Raw genomic sequence first — 17,619 nt, forward strand, 5'->3', positions numbered from 1 at the left:
TTCTCTGTAAAAAGTGCTATACAAGTAAAACAGATCTGATTTGACTTTCTCAAAGCCCTGAATAGGCCCTGTTGTTGGATTGAGAAGATGACTGTAAAGAAAAGAAGAAATAATCCGCAGGGTTTGGCTGGGGAAAAAAAGCCCTAAATAAACACCATTCCAGCAATCCTGGTCAGAATTAAGTTAATTCAGAGGTAAATGGGCTACAGTATATTCATAAAATCACCATGCATCTGACCCCAATCTAAACTGTGATTTTCCATCAGCTTATTAACGAGACGTTTATGAAGCACATTAGCCTTTTCCTGTGCAGGAGGGAGACTACCCCAGCGGCAAAGAGCGGTGACCTTGGCAATATTTCAGGAGCCGAGTGTGTAAATGACACAGCCCATTATGAAATAAACGATCTGACAACAGTGACAAAAGGCAGTCAGAGCACCTGCAGAAACTTTCTTCCAGGACAAGAGGCAGGGGTTACAGGAAGATACGTCCTCAGTGGAAGACTGTGGGGGCCCCCTAACTGCGGTAGAGCTCTCAGGTCTTGGGGCTCAAGCTGTCCCTTCCACCTCTAATTGCTATTCATTAAACTTACGCTTGAGATCACAGAAATGCACTGTGTTAGGTGTCAGAGGTCAGGTTCTGTCAGGGAGCTGCAGCTAAACAGGAGAGTGCCTGGTAAGTGCTTAGGTGGGAATTGATCTGGAAAAACTATGTTTGCCATTGAAATGGTGGTAGAGGGCCAGTAATGGGGGAATCATCAGGTGAGATGTTAAGCCAAGTTTCTGGCTTACCGTGGTCAAATACATGGCCAAAATCCCCAAACTTTGGCTCCTTCAAGAAGACCTTCATTTAAATCTTTAAACAAAGCCCTTCCTCTCAACGTCAGCTGAGGTGTGGTGGACATTTCGGGCTGAAAGATATACAGCACACATTAGTGATTTTGTGGTTGAGTGGACTCCAAAGGCCACTGAAAGGTTTTATACAAATGCGATTTCCCTCATTTAGCCTTTTCTTTGTTCCTCTGAACAAATGTGGCAGTATACATGTTCCAGACATGTTCTGACACTTCCCTCCAAGGTCATGCATGTACATGTGCGTGGAGTGACATAGGTGAAAGGGCAACCCTGCTTCCTGCTTCCTGCTTCCCCCCCCACCCCCCATTTATATATTATACCTATTCTTAGTACCTGTACTAAGTCTTATGTTCCATTGAAACAAACTGATATATGTATCTGTGCAGATGGGGAATTGTGATTGGCCCCTATGGATTTTCCCAGTGCACTGTGGGGCTGCAGCCACAGTCAGCGTTGACATGGGTCAGGAGCAGGCTCTCGGAGCAGACAGTGGATCTCATCCACTTGCTGGAACAGGGTTTTAATAGGACAGATAGACCGCTTAACAGGTAAACACAGCCACGGTATGGAGAATTAGCAACCTGTTTATATGAACAACATGCAGCATGTGCTACGTAAGTCACCGTCAGTAAGGACGTTGGAGAGTTTCCTCGCCAAGGCACTTGAACACGGGGATGTTTGTTTGCACGTCTCTCACGTCTCCCCGTGTTTCTTAATGCGGGTCTGTTTGGAAAGCATGACGGCTGAATCCCGAACAGCGTGCCCGGCCGAGAGCGTTCGACGCTACGAGAGCGCGCGGCCAGACGGTGCTTCTCCCACGCGAGCGAAGCGTAGCGCATGCTAACGGAAACAGCACCCAGGGGAGTCCGCCCAGTGGGAGGCTAGTTTCTGAGGCCTCGGCATGAGGACGGGAGGGGACGGGTGCAGACGCTAAATCTCATCTCGCACCCGGGCGTAGAGACGGGGCCGCGCCCTAAAGTCCTCCTGTGCTCCCTGAGGTGTTTGTTAGGCAGCTTTCCTGGCTAAACGAGGCCTGGGACACCCCCCCCCCACGCAAACTCCCGCTAGCTAACCCAGCCGAGCAGCTGAGATTTATCACGGCCACCCCTCCCCCCAACGCAGCAGGCTCAGCCATAGTTTCGTCATGGCAACATCACCTCAAGAGGATATAAAAACTTGACAAAAAAACATGGTGGGCAGGAAGGCAGGCTGCGGGCAAGCTTTCTGCCGCAGCTGAAACAGATCTGATTCCCGTAACAGACTCACAGAATGCCAGAACAGGGAGCTGGTTCACTCCCAATAAAAAAATCAATCTTCGTGTTTATTTACTTTGTATCCTTTCATATATTTATTCACTAGACACAGAGCCTGTTTTTCATGAGTGTGAAAGGCTAGAGAAGGGAAGACTGGAGGCTTGTTTGGGTGGCGCTGTTTCGGGAGGGCAAGACTCTCTCAGAAAGTTAATGCGGTGTGAGGGGCACACGGTGGGGAGGGGTGGGGGGATGAGGGCTGCGGGGGAGGAGGGGGGTTGCATTTCAGATGCAGGGGGAGCAGGCAAACAACAAACAGGCGGGAGAGCCTCGGAGTGTGCAGCGCTGGTCTCCCATGGCGACGGGACCTCTTTTCTGCAGGAGGGCGGGGCGTGCGGTAGTCTGAGCCACAGGCCAGTCTAAATCTCTGCAGGTGGTCCTTTTAATTGCGCCCACACGTCAGAATCAGTCACACAGGTAAAGTGCAGGTGCCACCCAGAACCATGAGTGACAAGCAGAGGCCTCTCTGCTCCGTTTGATTCTTTGAGAAACAAGCGCATGAACACCTTCACTGAGCTGCTGCCGACAGTCAGACGTCGCGGGTGGTACGCAGGGGGTGTGGGGGGTTCTGGGATACCTCTGCTGCATTAAGAGGAAAAATCAAACGTGATTGTACACGTTTCGTGAATGAGGCCCATTTTGTTTTTGGGATTTGGAGTAGTGTTTTGTGCAGGAGATATAGTTTTTTGTGTGATTTGGGGTACTCTGTAGTGTAGGAGATGATGTGTTTTTGTGATTTGGGGTACCCTTTTGTGCAGGAGATGTTGTGTTTTTGTGATTTGCGGTAGTCTTTTGTGCAGGCAATGTTGTGTTTTAGGGATTTGGGGTACTCTTTCGTGTAGGCGATAAAATGTTTTTGTGATTTGGGGTACTCTTATGCAGGAGATGTGGTTTTGACCGGGCTTTGCGATGCCCTCTCCTCGGATCACAGAGGCGTTTTGCTGCGCGTTTCAGCCGTGAGCGCCGCGGGTGAAGGGAGGCGCCATCCGCAGCGAAACCAGAGCGTCAAAACAAGGCTTCAGAAGCCACGGACCCCGCTCCCCCCAACCCCGCCTCGGCCCATCGTCTCCTGCCTGTCATGATGCATGTTTCTGGCTCTTTGTGCTGACGGGCAAGCTGAGGAGAACAGCGAGAACACTGCACAGAGAAGGAGGGGAGATGTCGACAGCGAAGCAGCGCTAGCCTTTCTCTCTGTCCCTTATTCTTATTTTTCTCTGGACCTCTGCTTCAGCTAAGCTGCCGACAGGCTGCGTTCGCACAGGCCAGCCTGGGAAAACCACCGTTGTTCATTGAGTTCAACTGCAATCAGCAAGAACCGCACGTTACACACGTTCAGTGATTAATCAACATTTATCCTTGTATTCTAATAATCATTATGCGCAGCCCTAATTTGTTATTCATAGCTGCTCGCCCGCCATCATCGTTCACAGTCATTACACAAAATAAAATCATCGCCATCAGTCAGGATCAAAGTTATGCATGTTCATCATTATCACAATCATCAACGTTCTCGTTCAGAATAATTATCCACACATGACATACCCTATATCATGAAGGTGCATACCAATGTGCTGTAGATTTTTTGCAGCTTTTAAATGCATTTATTTTTTAGTAAAAACTGTGTACTTTAGACCTTTAACTAGCATTGCTTCAAAAGCAGAATCTGATTTGATTAAGGCACTATGCTGTGATGCATGGATAAACCTCAGGGCCTCAAATTGAATCCAGTATGTGCCCCTGCCAACTGTGGTCTGTAAATCCATAAGGCAATTGAAGCAATAGTTAATTAAGTTTCTAATTTAACAATTCACATTAGGTCAAAGTGCACATTCTCAGCTTTTATTTAAGGGTATTTTTAAAATACATTTCTGTTTCCCCACGTAGAAATTACATCACTTTTTATACATAGCCACCATTTCAGGGCACCACAATGCTTGGGACATATGTAAATGAAATTAGCCACGTTTAGTACTTTGTCACATAACGTTGCATTCAAAGGATTGAAATCAGTGACCCACAGACATCAACAGGTGCTGAGTATCTTCTCTGTTGATGCTCTGCCAGGCCTGTACTGCAGCCATATTCAGTTCCGACTTGTTTTGGGAGCTATTTGCCTCATGTTTTCTCTTCAGCATATGAAATACATAATTGGATAGAGGATATCAGGCAATGACTTGGCCAGTGAAGAATCTCCCAGTTTTTGGCTTTGAAAAACGAGTTTGTTGCTTCAGCAGTATGTGTGGAATCATTGTCTTGCTGTAGGATGAAGCACCATCCATTGAGTTTACATGCATTTGGTTGAACTTGAGTAGATAAGATGCTTCTGTACACTTCAGAATTAATTCTTTTTCACAATGGTGTTGGCCCCCCACATCAGGCCCAGGGAGGTAGTCATTCCCCAAAATGTAAAGGTTGCCGCAGCTGTTATTGTACTGCTACGAATGATGAGGGGGGACAGTGATGGGCTCTTTCTGAAAGCAGATGCCCGTCTGTACGTGGACTCATCACCGTTTTGGTGAGGCTGGTCAGCTTCGCGTCGTCAGAAAAAATTTCAGAACTTTTACAGATGGATCTTTAAAGGTGCAGTCATTGGTGTACAGCAGTGGTAACCAGTCCTATTCCTGGATATCTACCATCCTGGAGGGTTTCATTTCAAAACTAATTTGGCATGCCCAACTCTATTGTTGAATGAGGAGTGCTTCATCAGGTTTGGGGTGAAAAACTACAGAATGGTAGAGCTCCAGGAACAGGGTCAGTTAACACTGGTGTGCAGGGAGAAAAGCAGTGGGGAGAGCACAAAACACTGGGGTGCACCAGTGCTGATGGTCTCTTAAACCTATTAAACCAAGAAAGTAAATATTAAATGAATCATTTAGGTGACAGTAAAAGTAATGCACTATCTGAGACCTAGGTACATAATAAATATTAGTTTAAAGAAGATCTCCAGATACTTTGGAAATGTGCCTGAGACGGTGGTGTTTGCTCTTACCCTTGGAGTGACATGGCGTGGTTTAATTTTCTGTGGCTCCCCAAGGGCAAGAATCAATACCACTGATTGAAGGATTTATTGACATGATCCCTAAAATGAAGCAAACCTCACAGGAAACCTAAAAGGCAGCAAATCAATCAAGCAATGAGTTCAGCTGTGTCAAAAGCTCTAAATGAGCCATTACTTGGGACTTTTGGACACCCGCTGTAAGTCAACGAGTGCCCCCTCCGCCCACCATCCCATTACATATTCCACACAACCCCAGCATTTCTCCACACTTAATTGCTTTCCTGCGAGAGCTCATTTGTAAGTCTTGGACCACACCAGGCTCATGAATCTCCACGTCTCACTGAATAATTCAGTAATGAGCTTGTTTCTTATTTTCTTCTCACAAAGGAGACGTGATTGGTGGGAAGTAAGTCTTTGGCGTATTTTACACACTCCGCACAGCCATGGCGCTTGTTTAGCAGTCGCAGTCTGCCTCGCATTACACAAATAATTGGTTCATAAATTGGTCGTGTCACTTCAAGTTTTTTACTGTACGTTAATCCACCTGCAAAGGCCTTTGTGCGCTGAAGCAATTTCCCTCGCATGATTGCTGAGACTGCAATGGTTACACAGTCTCCTGAGATAGAGAGAGAGGGGGGGAGAGAGAGAGAGAGAGAGAGAGAGAGAGAGAGAGAGCATCTGGGATTAAGACTGGAAGACAGAACAATCTTTTCTGGTACAGATATAAGACACTTATGTTTGGAGTGGTTGGCAGGTCTCGTTGGCTAGCTTCTGTTAGCCAAGCCAAAGCTTACAGGAGTCCGAACAATGCAATCCACGTATAGCACTGCCACAATAGTGAATAGTGGAGTACTTACTGTCTAGACTGCCTGAATGCAAATACTGTGTGTCTCTTTGTGTCTGCTCCAACTGCTGAGAATAGAGATATTCTCAGAAATGCAAGCCAGCCTATTTAATATTGTTCATCACACGGTAGGCCTGAAAATAGTTGGACAAAATTTGAAGGCACTGCATTTTCCTGATTATTCAAAGAGCCTACAATATCTAAAATCCATCTGTGTCAGGGTGGGCGAGGGAATGGACCCAAACGCAGAGTGAGGGAAAAAACACAAAACTCCAAAATAGGACGAACAAAGACTTTACTAACAACTCCGGAAAAAGGGAACAAAAAGCCTCGCAGGGCAACTCACTAAACACAAAGAAAAACGCAGGAAACAAGAAAATACAAAAGTCCAAAAGCACGTTGCAAACAGAACATGGGCAGAAACACACGGGGCAGGGACATGACAAGAGGCACGAACAAACAAACTAACCAACAACAAGGATCCAGCACCTGAGTCAGGGAGAAGGGAAACTTAAATAGACACGACACTGACGAGACACAGGAGGGCACAATGAACAATCAGGCCACAGAGAGGGAAGGGAAAACGAGACAATCAGCAGACAATAATTGGACAATAGAAAACAATAATACAATTAAACAGGACACAAAACAGAAGTGCCGCCATCTGGCGGCCCAACAAGGAAAGACAGAGGGAAAACACAGAACCATGACAATCTGACCATGGGATGATCTTTACAGAAAAAAAGTAAAGCAAACTGAAAATCGATGATAAAAAAAGTAAAATAAAGTCATTCAAAAGGCACACCGCAAACGGAACAAGTGTGCATCTCTCCTGGGCTTCTGCTTTGCATTTTTCACGACGTTACACATCTTTGACATCAGTGTTCAAAAGGATATTTACAGTCAAAGCCCATCAGTGCTTTGCGTGTGTCTCCAGGGGGAAATAAATTATGATTTTATGAATATTTATGAAGTCATGAGCATGATATGCTGTCTTGGGAACAGCTACGCTGTTCATGAATGAACTGTACACGTGATGCACTGCTGCTGCTACATGTTGTTTTATGAATCATGGCGTTTCAGAACCCCATTAGCTACTCTCTTTAGACATTCTGCTCAGGCTCATAACCACACTGCATGATGAGCCTGGCCAGGCTGCCACTGCAATGTGAGAGGCACACCAACATTCCAGGACTGTGCTCGGCCAATGAAACGATGGACAGCTACTTCTTCTGACCAATCACAACCTTGCTTAGGTTGGGCAACAGGAGGCAAATCAGCTCAACCACTGACCTACGGTATAACATAATGCTATAAAATGATCCTAGAGGTGATCTAGGATCAGACTGGCCTTTTAGCTCAAAATGGACAAGGGTAGGGGTCGGACAGAGGAAACGAAATCCAAGATCAAAAATCCTACTCAGGGACTCTTTATGAACACGGGCCTAAGGGTCCACATCATATCCCCCCAAAGGGCCATAAGTGAGGCTTTCAGCGGTCTGATTGGTTCTTTATTATTTCAAGAAGCTTGGAAAAAAAAGATCCAAAAGAATCCCTGCCTCCTTGCAGAGGCAGCATGGCTTTCAGCTGTTACCAGGAACGACGCAGTTTGCTGGCTGTTCACCGCACGGTAATTAGATCTAAGGCTTCAGGATCAGCAGAGACACCCCTGTAACAAATTGCACCCCAAAGCGCGAACACCGCTGTCTATTGGCCGCTAAGCCCAACAAAACACATCAAATCAGATTTTAATAATTCCGTCAGTTACTCAGCAAGAATCAGCGTGTGGCACTGGGAGACAAGCCTAAACAGAACTGTTGCTCCTGGGTGATGCATTTATTTTCGCTATAAGGTTTTAGGCACGTATAAAAGGTGCAGTGAGTCAGCATGGATGTGGATTTTAACTTTGTTTTTATGTTAATGAAGTGCCAAAACATTATCCCAATCAGCAGATTATTTCTGCATACTAGCCAACTAAAGTTTTACTGAAGAAAAACTATTGAGATTGCATTAAAGAGGAATCATACACAGGCAAAAATCAAAAAAAAGGTTGGACGCTCAGATATTTATCAAGTTGAAATTGATGGCCGGTGATTATGATGGGTTATGAGTTATTAAATGTTTATTTACGAGGCACAGACACAGACGTTGCTTCTCACGGTGCTCATAAGAATGAAGAGAGATATGACTGAGTTTGGGTTCCCCACTCTCCCTTAGTACAGCCACCTGTTCTCACAAGACGCACGCTTTTCTATTCCATTACTTGCTAACCGTGAAAGTATTGTACTGGTTTTACTGAGCTAGCCAGATAACTAACTACAGAAAGTAAAAGTCTGTGGTCACCTTGTTAGTGTACCAACCTCACCCACGACACAGGCCTCACACATCAGCAAGATGACCTGACCGTTAACGAGCAGAGACCCCACACGTTACTGTGCACGGTGAAATGTCCAGTGCTAATACGGCTCCAATAGGTCTCACTCCCCAAAATGTTATAGTTAGAGTTGAATTAACACCATTACAGCTGGATTAACACTAGACATTTTAACTGTGTACCTATGGTGGGGGGGGTGGGGGGCCTGGAAGAGTATATTGGGGCCAGTGTAAGTTAGAGACTTCAGAAACAGGGAAGCAGACGCGTGCTCCTGTGCTCTGCTCACAGCCAGCCTGAGCGCTGGGAGACGGGCCGAGCTGTACCCCCCGCCAGTAAACGGATCTGATTCTCTCTGATAGAGGAGAAGCCCTCCAGCTGGGCCCTGCTGACACCTCGGCTCAACTCTGCACCTTGGCCTGCGAGCACCAGGTGCTTCAAGTGCTCCTCTGTCACCACAACTGGTGCGGGACCCAAGACTCCCCGGCTCTCCTTGGCCTCGCTACCACGGCCACTTTAAACTCGCGGACCGCACACGTGAGGACAAGCGCGCTGAGGGCTCCCCTTCCCCTCCACCGCCCCTGTACCCACACGCGGGCAAGCGCTGAGGCTCCTTCCCTGTACCGCACACGCGAGACAAGCTGTTGAGGGCTCCTTCCTGTACCGCACACGCGGACAAGGCGCTGAGGGCTCCTTCCTCCACCACCCCTGTACCGCACACGCGGGCAAGTGCGTTGAGGGCTCCCTTCCTCCACCACCCCTGTACCGCACACGCAGACAGCGCCTGAGGCTCCTTCCTCCACCACCCCTGTACCGCACACGCGAGGACAAGCGCGCTGAGGGCTCCCTTCCTCCACCACCCCTGACCGCACGCGGCAAGCGCTGTTGAGGGCTCCTTCCCTGTACCGCACACGCGGGGGCAAGCGCGTTGAGGGCTCCCCTTCCCCTGTACCGCACACGCGAGGACAAGCGTGTTGAGGGCTCCCCTTCCCCTGTACCGCACACGCGAGGACAAGCGCGCTGAGGGCTCCCCTTCCCCTCCACCGCCCCTGTACCGCACACGCGAGGACAAGCGCGTTGAGGGCTCCCCTTCCCCTCCAACGCCCCGTCGTCCGTGCTCGTTTGCTTGGCTAAACTGAACCCGTCTGGTGGCCTGGCTGGCTGGTTAATTACACTCAGGCTAATGAAATCAGACTCCGTGAAAGAGCACGCCGCTTCGGATGGAGATTTATCCCCCGCTCTCTCCGCGCTCTCGGGCAATTTAAAGCCAGCTGGGCCGCGGTTAGCGGCTAGCGCGCGAAACATCTCATCTCACGGAGGAGGCATCGGTCGGCATGGTGCCGGTTGTGCCGCGGGAGAACGACAGAAGGCCAGAGATGAGGCAGGATTAAAAATGAGCTGCTGTCTACAAACAGAGGACCCAGAGAGGCTGGGTTAGTAGGGGAGTTATAAGTTTAAACAAGAGGCTGAGTTGACGATTCCAATTTGAGGCGAAGAGGGAAAAACGGGAAATATTGTTAATAATCGACCTTGGCATTTACCAACAGGTTGGCACACAGAGCTACATAATGAGTGTCTTTCAGGGAGAAAAAATGAAAAAGATCAAGACTGATTGGTTGATGAACAATATTTCCATTAACATTGTTAACACAGCATCCCAGAACACTGGCATGCTTTGGTTGAGGTTTGCGGATGTACACAGTTGGCGTATTTTGGTCGAGAGTACTTTCTCAATGAAACCGTGCACATCAAGGTCTGTGGATGTTTTTGAGTAACCCGGTCATTATATTTGGAAAGCAACGCTGCTGTTGAGTTTTTCAAATGTAAATTTTTGCCGCTTTGAGCATCACAAAACTTGGTCCGGCTGAGGTCCACTGTATCAGGCTGAGCTGCAGCAGATACCTAGAAAGCGTGTTAAATCTCAGTGAAAATATCTGGATGGACAGCCAGCACTCCAGGTAAGTGGAAACCAAGCTTTACTTCATTTTTGGGTGTACTGTCCCATTAAGTCTTGTTTTAAATGTGGAGACTGACTCTGCGTTCCTGAAATGGGCCAACTGACCATTTTGCCACCGAGGGGATCTATGTGAAAGGACTCTACCTTAGTTTTAAAATTTTAGGGACCACAAGATGTCCTGCACAAGATTTAGTTGTAAAGCACTTTTTATGCATAGGCTCTCACAAAGACACTACAGCAGAAACACATTAGAAAACCGGGCAAAATCTATGGTCCTGATTTTCCCTGTCCCAGACACCTTTAAAAAAAGGATTGACTTAAAGAGGTAAGTTTTTGTCACAAATATGACGGCCACTTACTTGTCGAGGACAAAGTACAAGTCGAAAGCGTCTTGACAAGACCTCTCCTCCTCTTCAACATCTTCCTCTGTCTCAGCCGACACTTTAAAAAAGAGTGTGTGTCTGAGGCCTGAACATATAAAGTCAGATTATTACATAAAACAGGAGCCCTGTAAGAGAAGGCTCTGCCTCCCATTGTAATTTTAGATATACATGGAATTTTAATATAACATAACATAATATAATGAGAACAGGCTGTTCAGCCCAACAATGCCCACCATTTTCCTAACTAAATTAGTGCTCTGATTACCTATAGACTAGATGGTCTAGATGGTATCTAACACTGTATCAAGCCTAGTCTAGAAAATCCCCAGAGTTTCTGCCTCTACTACGTGACCTGGCAGGCTATTCCACACATTGACTACTCTACATAGCCAACTATATATCCAACACCCTGTGAGCAAAGCAATCTTGGAGGAGAACAGAGGATAAGAATCTCTGGAGCCAAACCACTTACAGCCTTATATGTTAGAAGTAGAATCTTATAGTCAATTCTAAATGTAACAGGCAGCCAATGAAAAGATGCAAGCACTGGACTATTATGTTCACATTTCTTACTTCTAGTAAATACCGTAGTGGATACATTCTGTACAAATGGAGACTTTTCAAGGCTGAATTACTGCAAGCAGACAATTAAGAATTACAATAATCCAACCTAGAGGTTACAAAGACTTGAACCATTTTTTCAACATTCTGCAGGGACAAAATCTTCTTTATTCTAGAAATTTTCCTTGGGTGAACGAAGGTCGCTCTTGTGATTTTATTAATGTGGGCCTGAAAGGAAGGAACTGAATCAATAGTCGCACTAAGGTTTTTAACAACTGACACAGAGAAACCATCTAGATCTAAAGAAAAGAATTTATCTCCAAAAGATTTGGGGCCTACTACTACTCAGTTTTATCTGAACTCAATAAAAATAAATTTGGGGTCAATCAGGCCTTTATGTCTTTAAGACTTTAGCCTGGGAACAGGGAAACCTTGCTTAGTTCAACTGGTATACAAAGTTGCGTGTCATCTGCATAGTACTGGTAGATAACACCATGTCTTCTCATAACATCCGCAAGTGGGAGCATATACAAAAAACTGCAAGTGACCCAGAACAGAGCCTTGTGGTACCCTTGATTACTCAGATGACTCCTGGGCTATATTCACACTGCAGCTAAATGTGGCTGTCGCTCCTCATCAGAGTGCATAACCCTGTTACGTTCATACACAGTTCGGGTGTGAAAGAGAGTGACAGGCGCATTCTACAACCAAAGTCACTACCTGAAAAATTCATGGAACTGACTACCGAATGCGGAAGCAGTTAGTCTGAGTAGCGTATACCAGGACTGCTCTGGACGCTAGGCACTGTGAACACACCTTAGCTCCCTCGTTTAAAAATGCCAAGGTCTACACAAAGTATGCCAGATAAAATTCTTAAGAACTAACACATCGGGGGCAATTTGTCACGAGGTGACGAATGAACTTTCAACAATTTTCACATGAATGAAGTACACTTTCCAAACATGGCATGGCATTGGCTATATTGCGTTACAGTAAATGTTCTTATGGTTAAAGACAATATATACAGCTGCCGCGAGATCGGATTGGTAGAGTGACTTCTGTTACTGTGCATACGCAGTGAGCTCGTTTCACTTCGCTCTGCAGCAATGTGTACAATACACAACGATATTCACTCTCGAAAATGAATACAGTTGTCACTACCAAAAACTGACAGTGTGAATGTAGCCATTGTTTGCCCTCACAAACTGAGATCTATCAGAGAGATGGGACCACAATACAGCTTGCACGGGGAGACCAATAGATCTGTCCAACAGGCGGAGGAGAATATGGTGGTCTGTTGTACCAAAGCAGCACTTAAGTCAAGCAGGATGAGTGTGGAGACACAGCCACAGTCCAGGGAGGGAAACAAATCATTCATTATTAAGGCAAGGGCTGTCTCAGTGCTAAGATGCTTCCTAAACTCAGACTGAAACCTCTCATACACATTGTTAGTCTGTAAAAAAAATTTATATAGCTGTTGGACTACATATTTCTCAAGGATCTGCAGTAGAAATGGGAGGTTTGAAATGGGTCTATAATTAGACAAGTCAGTATGATCCAAATTTTATTTATTGAGCGGTGGGTTGATTTGTGCCATCTTAAAGGATGTAGGAGCATACTCTGGTAACAATGAAGAATTTATTACTGTTTGTCCAGAATTGGTTTGTCAAGGACAGGCAATAACTCCTTCAATAGCTTTGTGGGTATGGGGTCTAGAAGGCAGGTGGATGATTTGGAAGTAGACACTAATTTGATTAGTTCAGTCTGACATATGGGAGTGAACAGTTCAAGGTATTCTGAGTGTCTAGCAGGCAGCTCAATATTGTCAATACAGATCTCTCTGTCTGGCGTAAAAAGCAGATATCTTTTCCCAAATTCCTGTTAAAGAAAATCAAGAAATCATTAACACTTCATGATGCTGGAATTTGAGAGTTAGTCCTTTCATTATTATTAGTTAGTTCAGCAATTGTTTTGAAGAAAATTGGCAATCGATCTTATTTTCTTGTATACAAATGAGAACACCTAGCTTTAGAATACCTGCAGTTCAGTGGAAAGCCATTTGTGTTCCATTTAACAAGACTTTTGCGTAAGAGCCCTCGTGTGGTCACTATACCAGGGGCGCAAGTCTCTTCTCAATAGCTTTTTTAGGTTTAAATGGAGCAACTGCATCAGGATCATGAATACAGAATACATTTGTATTCATGACTATTCAAGAATAAATTGGTTTTACACAAAATGTTTTTGTCCCCACACATTATTGCAATATGAATGCAGATGCAACAGAGCCATCTGTATTTTCTAAGTGGAGATTAAAATATAGAGACCTATAGACCATCACAAGGCTGAGAAAAGAAGCGGTTTCCACCAGCATCAGTGAAGGACAAAATGTCTACGGCCTGGCCTTAACTCTGAGAAGCCATTTTGACAATCGAGATTATAAACTACAGTACCGTCCATAATTTCATGGACAGTGACACAACTATGTATAAAAAGGGCTGTAAGTTCTACACAGACACCCCTCCCCCCAAAGTTCTCAATGGCAGCAGATTGGCCACATGTCATGTCAATCAAGAGTACCTGTCCATCAGGCAGAAGCCGTAGGGAAGAGAGATGAAAATGGGAAGAATTTGAATTTGAACTGATGCAATTTAAAATTCAATCTACCAGCATGCCTGTGGTCGATTGCGATTGTCGTATTGGGCACCCTGCTCCAGACCCTATTCAAGCTAAGGAAGCAGTTGTCACCGATGACTGGCACACCATAATTACATTTTGTCAGCATCTCCTCAGCATCTGAACACATACCACAGACTCGTAAAGCTGCAGTCATCAAGCCCTTCCTTAAGAAGCCGAACCTGGATGCAAATGATTTGTCTAACTACAGCCCTGTGTCAAACCTTCCATTCCTTTCTAAGGTACCAGAAAAGGCACCTGCACTCCAGGACTATCTTGGACTGCTGTAGTCAAATTCCCTTTGCAAAAAGTAGCACCGTCACCTCACAACAAGAAGATCTGGGGTTCGAATCCCGGCCTAAGCTTTGCTGTGAGGAGTTTGCATGTTCTCCCCGTGTCCCTGTGGGTTTCCTCTGAGTACTCCGGTTTCCTCCCACAGTCCAAAGACATGCAGCTAGGCTGATTGGAGACTCTCAAATTGCCCATAGGTATGAGTGCGTGAGTGAATGGTGTGTGCGCGATAGATCGGCGGTCTGTCCAGGGTGTATTCCTACCTCTTGCCCAATGCACGTTGGGAAAGGCTCCAGCACCCACCACAACCCTGTCCAGGATAAGCAGGTATAGATCATGAATGGATGGATGGATGGTGACTCTACTCAGGATAAGAGAGTATAGATAATGGATGGATGGATGGTAACCCTGACCAGGATAAGTGGGTATAGATAATGGATGGATGGATGGTAACCCTGCCCAGGATAAGCGGGTATAGATAATAGATGGATGGATGGATGGTAACCCTGCCCAGGATAAACGGGTATAGATAATGGATGGATGATGATCCTGTCCAGGATAAGCGGGTATAGATAATGGAGGATTGGTTACACGGTACATGCTCAAACATTATAGTTTGGCTTCTTCTCCTCCCTCTCTTCTGCTGTCTGTGCCTACCTCTGGTATCTGGAACACACACATTTACCTCATGTCTGCGGAAACACAGGTTTAGTGTGAAACTGTAGTTTCTGTGTACCTACGCAAAGGTGCTCGCCTGTCGTGGAACCGCATCGAGTGGTTCCTTATTATTGGTCGTTCTGTATTCAACGACCTTAATGAGGCGTTTAATGTCTAATGTTTCATGACTAATCAGCGTCATTAGGGCTTTCTATTGAAGAATTACATATTTTTATATTCAATACGAGGCACTTAAAACACTGATTTCCACACCTCCACAATGCTGCAGGCACAGTTTGTTCTTTCAGGAGAAACAGGAAAAATAGATTTAAAAAACAGACAGAGCTGTGCTGATTAAATAACAAAAACACATGCAAATCTTGATCGTCACAGTGCAGAATTGGTTTAAGGGTGTCAAATAAATAATTACGTGAAGGGAATAATCAATTATATTGCAGATGTCTACAACCAGATCTGGGCCAGATACGTACCGTGCATAGAATTTTTCAGACGCTTGCAAACGTCTCACAGATCGCAGAGAATTCTCAAGGAAGCACTAGCAATCAAAACACAAACACAAGAGAAGAAAAAAAAAATTTTTTGTTGAGAATATTGGTGAAAGTAAATGTATCATTTACTATTGTCAGTAATATACAGTACAGGAACTTACTCAGATCTGAAGTGTTTCCAGTGAACGTTTTTGGCCCGTATTGATTTACAGGACAATAATATGCCACAGCAGCTGCAAACAGCCGAGCTATGAATCCAAGGCTGCAAACTGACCGCAGGCAGATGGAATGTTACAGTCTCACCGTCAAATTCCTTCTCTGATAAATGCCTCCGTGCTGCATAAATGGATAGCAACCCTCTCGCTCAGGAATGTGACAGGAACAACAGCAGAATTTACATATATGGTTATTTGCTGCTCGTGTGCAGTAAGGTAGTATGATTACATATGTGCATCTAATTACCACACATGAAGGATTGGCGGGTGGCTGAGACATTCAGATTTTGGGATCCCTGGGAGTAGCATATGCACGCATCTCCTCTTGTCCAGGAATAAAAGAGAACAACATAATAGCCAGGAGAAAATGATCCAGGTGCAGAGGTTAGGTCAGAATAGTGTTCACTGTGTGAACTGTGTTCTTGGCTAGAAATAGCTGTACAAAATAAGTATTGTACCTTACTGAACCTGTGTTTAGCAGTTGTATATGACCATGAAATGCACTTTTTGTACGTCGCTTTGGATAAAAGCGTCTGCCAAATAAATGTAATGTAATCCTGCATTTTATTTGGTAGATCTGTTTTGAGCCTAGGATTTCAACAGGGGCTCTGTGAAAGAACCATAAGGACCACCCCCTTCCGGGCCAGGGCTGCAATATCTCCCCTCTCTGCCGAACGATTCGCGATTGCATTCTCCTCTCCCGGTCTGTGTGCTCTACAACCTCCTCCCCCGCCCCAATCTGTGATTGCAATCTTAACCCCCCCAATCCGCAATAACCACCCCCCCACCCGAATAACTTATTTCAGTCACACCACTGCATGCCAGGTTACGTGCCTGAAAAATTGATTTAACACTTATGAACAGAAACAAAAAGTTGTCGTGATTAGTTTCTCTCTCTCCATTTCCCTGCTTTTATTTATTTATTTATTTATTTATTTATTTATTTGCCTAGTGTGAAACTGCACCTATTTCCATTTCTATGCCTCTTTATTTCCATGACAACCCCCCTACACACACATCTTGGGATTCTGGGTAACAGCATATTTTATGGTGTCAGTATCACAAGCTGTAAACAGTTATCAGTGCTTAGATTAAATAATAAATTATCCAGACACGTCATGTATTTAACAGCCAAAGTCGGCATGTGTGAATCTGTGAAATATTTGATGGTCTGGTAGTCTTGTTTTTACTTACAGTTTTGGTGATCAGACATCACATATGACTTTGAGAATGCATAAAATATCCTTGTACTCTTGTTTGTGTGTTCATGGTATGTAAAAATCCAATGCTGCGACTAAGAGGAGGTAGGTGTTGCGGAGATTGTTTGCATGTTCCATTATCATTAAGTTCCTTCTCGGAATTACTGTAATTCAGGGCTGTCCAACCCTGTTCCTGGAGATCTACTGTCAAGCAGGTTTTCATTTCTACCCTAATTTGGCACACCTGACTCTACTAATTAGCAGCTCAATGAGATCTCTAGCTGTTGAATGAGACGTGCTTTGTTGAGGTTGGTGTGAAAACCTACAGGATGGTAACATTAGGTCTCCAAGAACAGGGTTGGGCAGCTTGGTGCTAAACTGCTATTTAAACTTGTCTCATTGCAACATTTGTTTTCCACTGTCTTGGTGGTCTGGATGAAAACGAACAAATTAAATGCACAAATGATCATAAAAATTGAGGCCAGAAGAGTAGCAGGTCCTTTCAGTTAATATCTATTCTGGTTAAATCCCTGACCTCAAAGCATTTGCTTCATTCTTATTGGTTTAACCCGTGCATAAGCAAAGTATGATGGGATCTGTAGTTTGTAGATGAACCCTCAATACATTCTTTTAAAATATATATTGTACACTGAGGGTTCATCAATTTGATTCAGTGAACACACAACAGCGTAAAGTTGAGCATCTGCAGTCCTGCAGCTTGTCAGCCTAGGACTCCGCCCACTTATGCAGTAAAGATTCCACAAAATTCCGCCCACTTCCTCCAATCAAACTGCAAT

General features: G+C 45.1%; 1 long non-coding RNA gene across 5 annotated transcripts in view; it reads right to left on the reverse strand.

Moving 5' to 3' along the window:
* LOC135235914 (uncharacterized) overlaps positions 1-17,619 on the reverse strand; it is a 240,779-nt gene that overhangs the window by 28,225 nt on the left and 194,935 nt on the right. For 4 of the 5 annotated variants that reach the window (XR_010324464.1, XR_010324462.1, XR_010324461.1 and 1 more), the window contains 3 exons: positions 15,391-15,455; positions 14,506-14,908; positions 10,694-10,775 (listed from right to left, as the gene is read on the reverse strand). This is a non-coding gene — a long non-coding RNA (uncharacterized LOC135235914). Of the gene's footprint in view, positions 1-3,983; positions 5,779-10,693; positions 10,776-14,505; positions 14,909-15,390; positions 15,456-17,619 lie in introns of those variants that run through there. The other variant, XR_010324463.1, reaches the window with a different exon arrangement.

This window comes from Anguilla rostrata, chromosome 12, assembly GCF_018555375.3.
Source record: "Anguilla rostrata isolate EN2019 chromosome 12, ASM1855537v3, whole genome shotgun sequence".
Classification (NCBI taxonomy): Eukaryota; Metazoa; Chordata; class Actinopteri; order Anguilliformes; family Anguillidae; genus Anguilla; species Anguilla rostrata.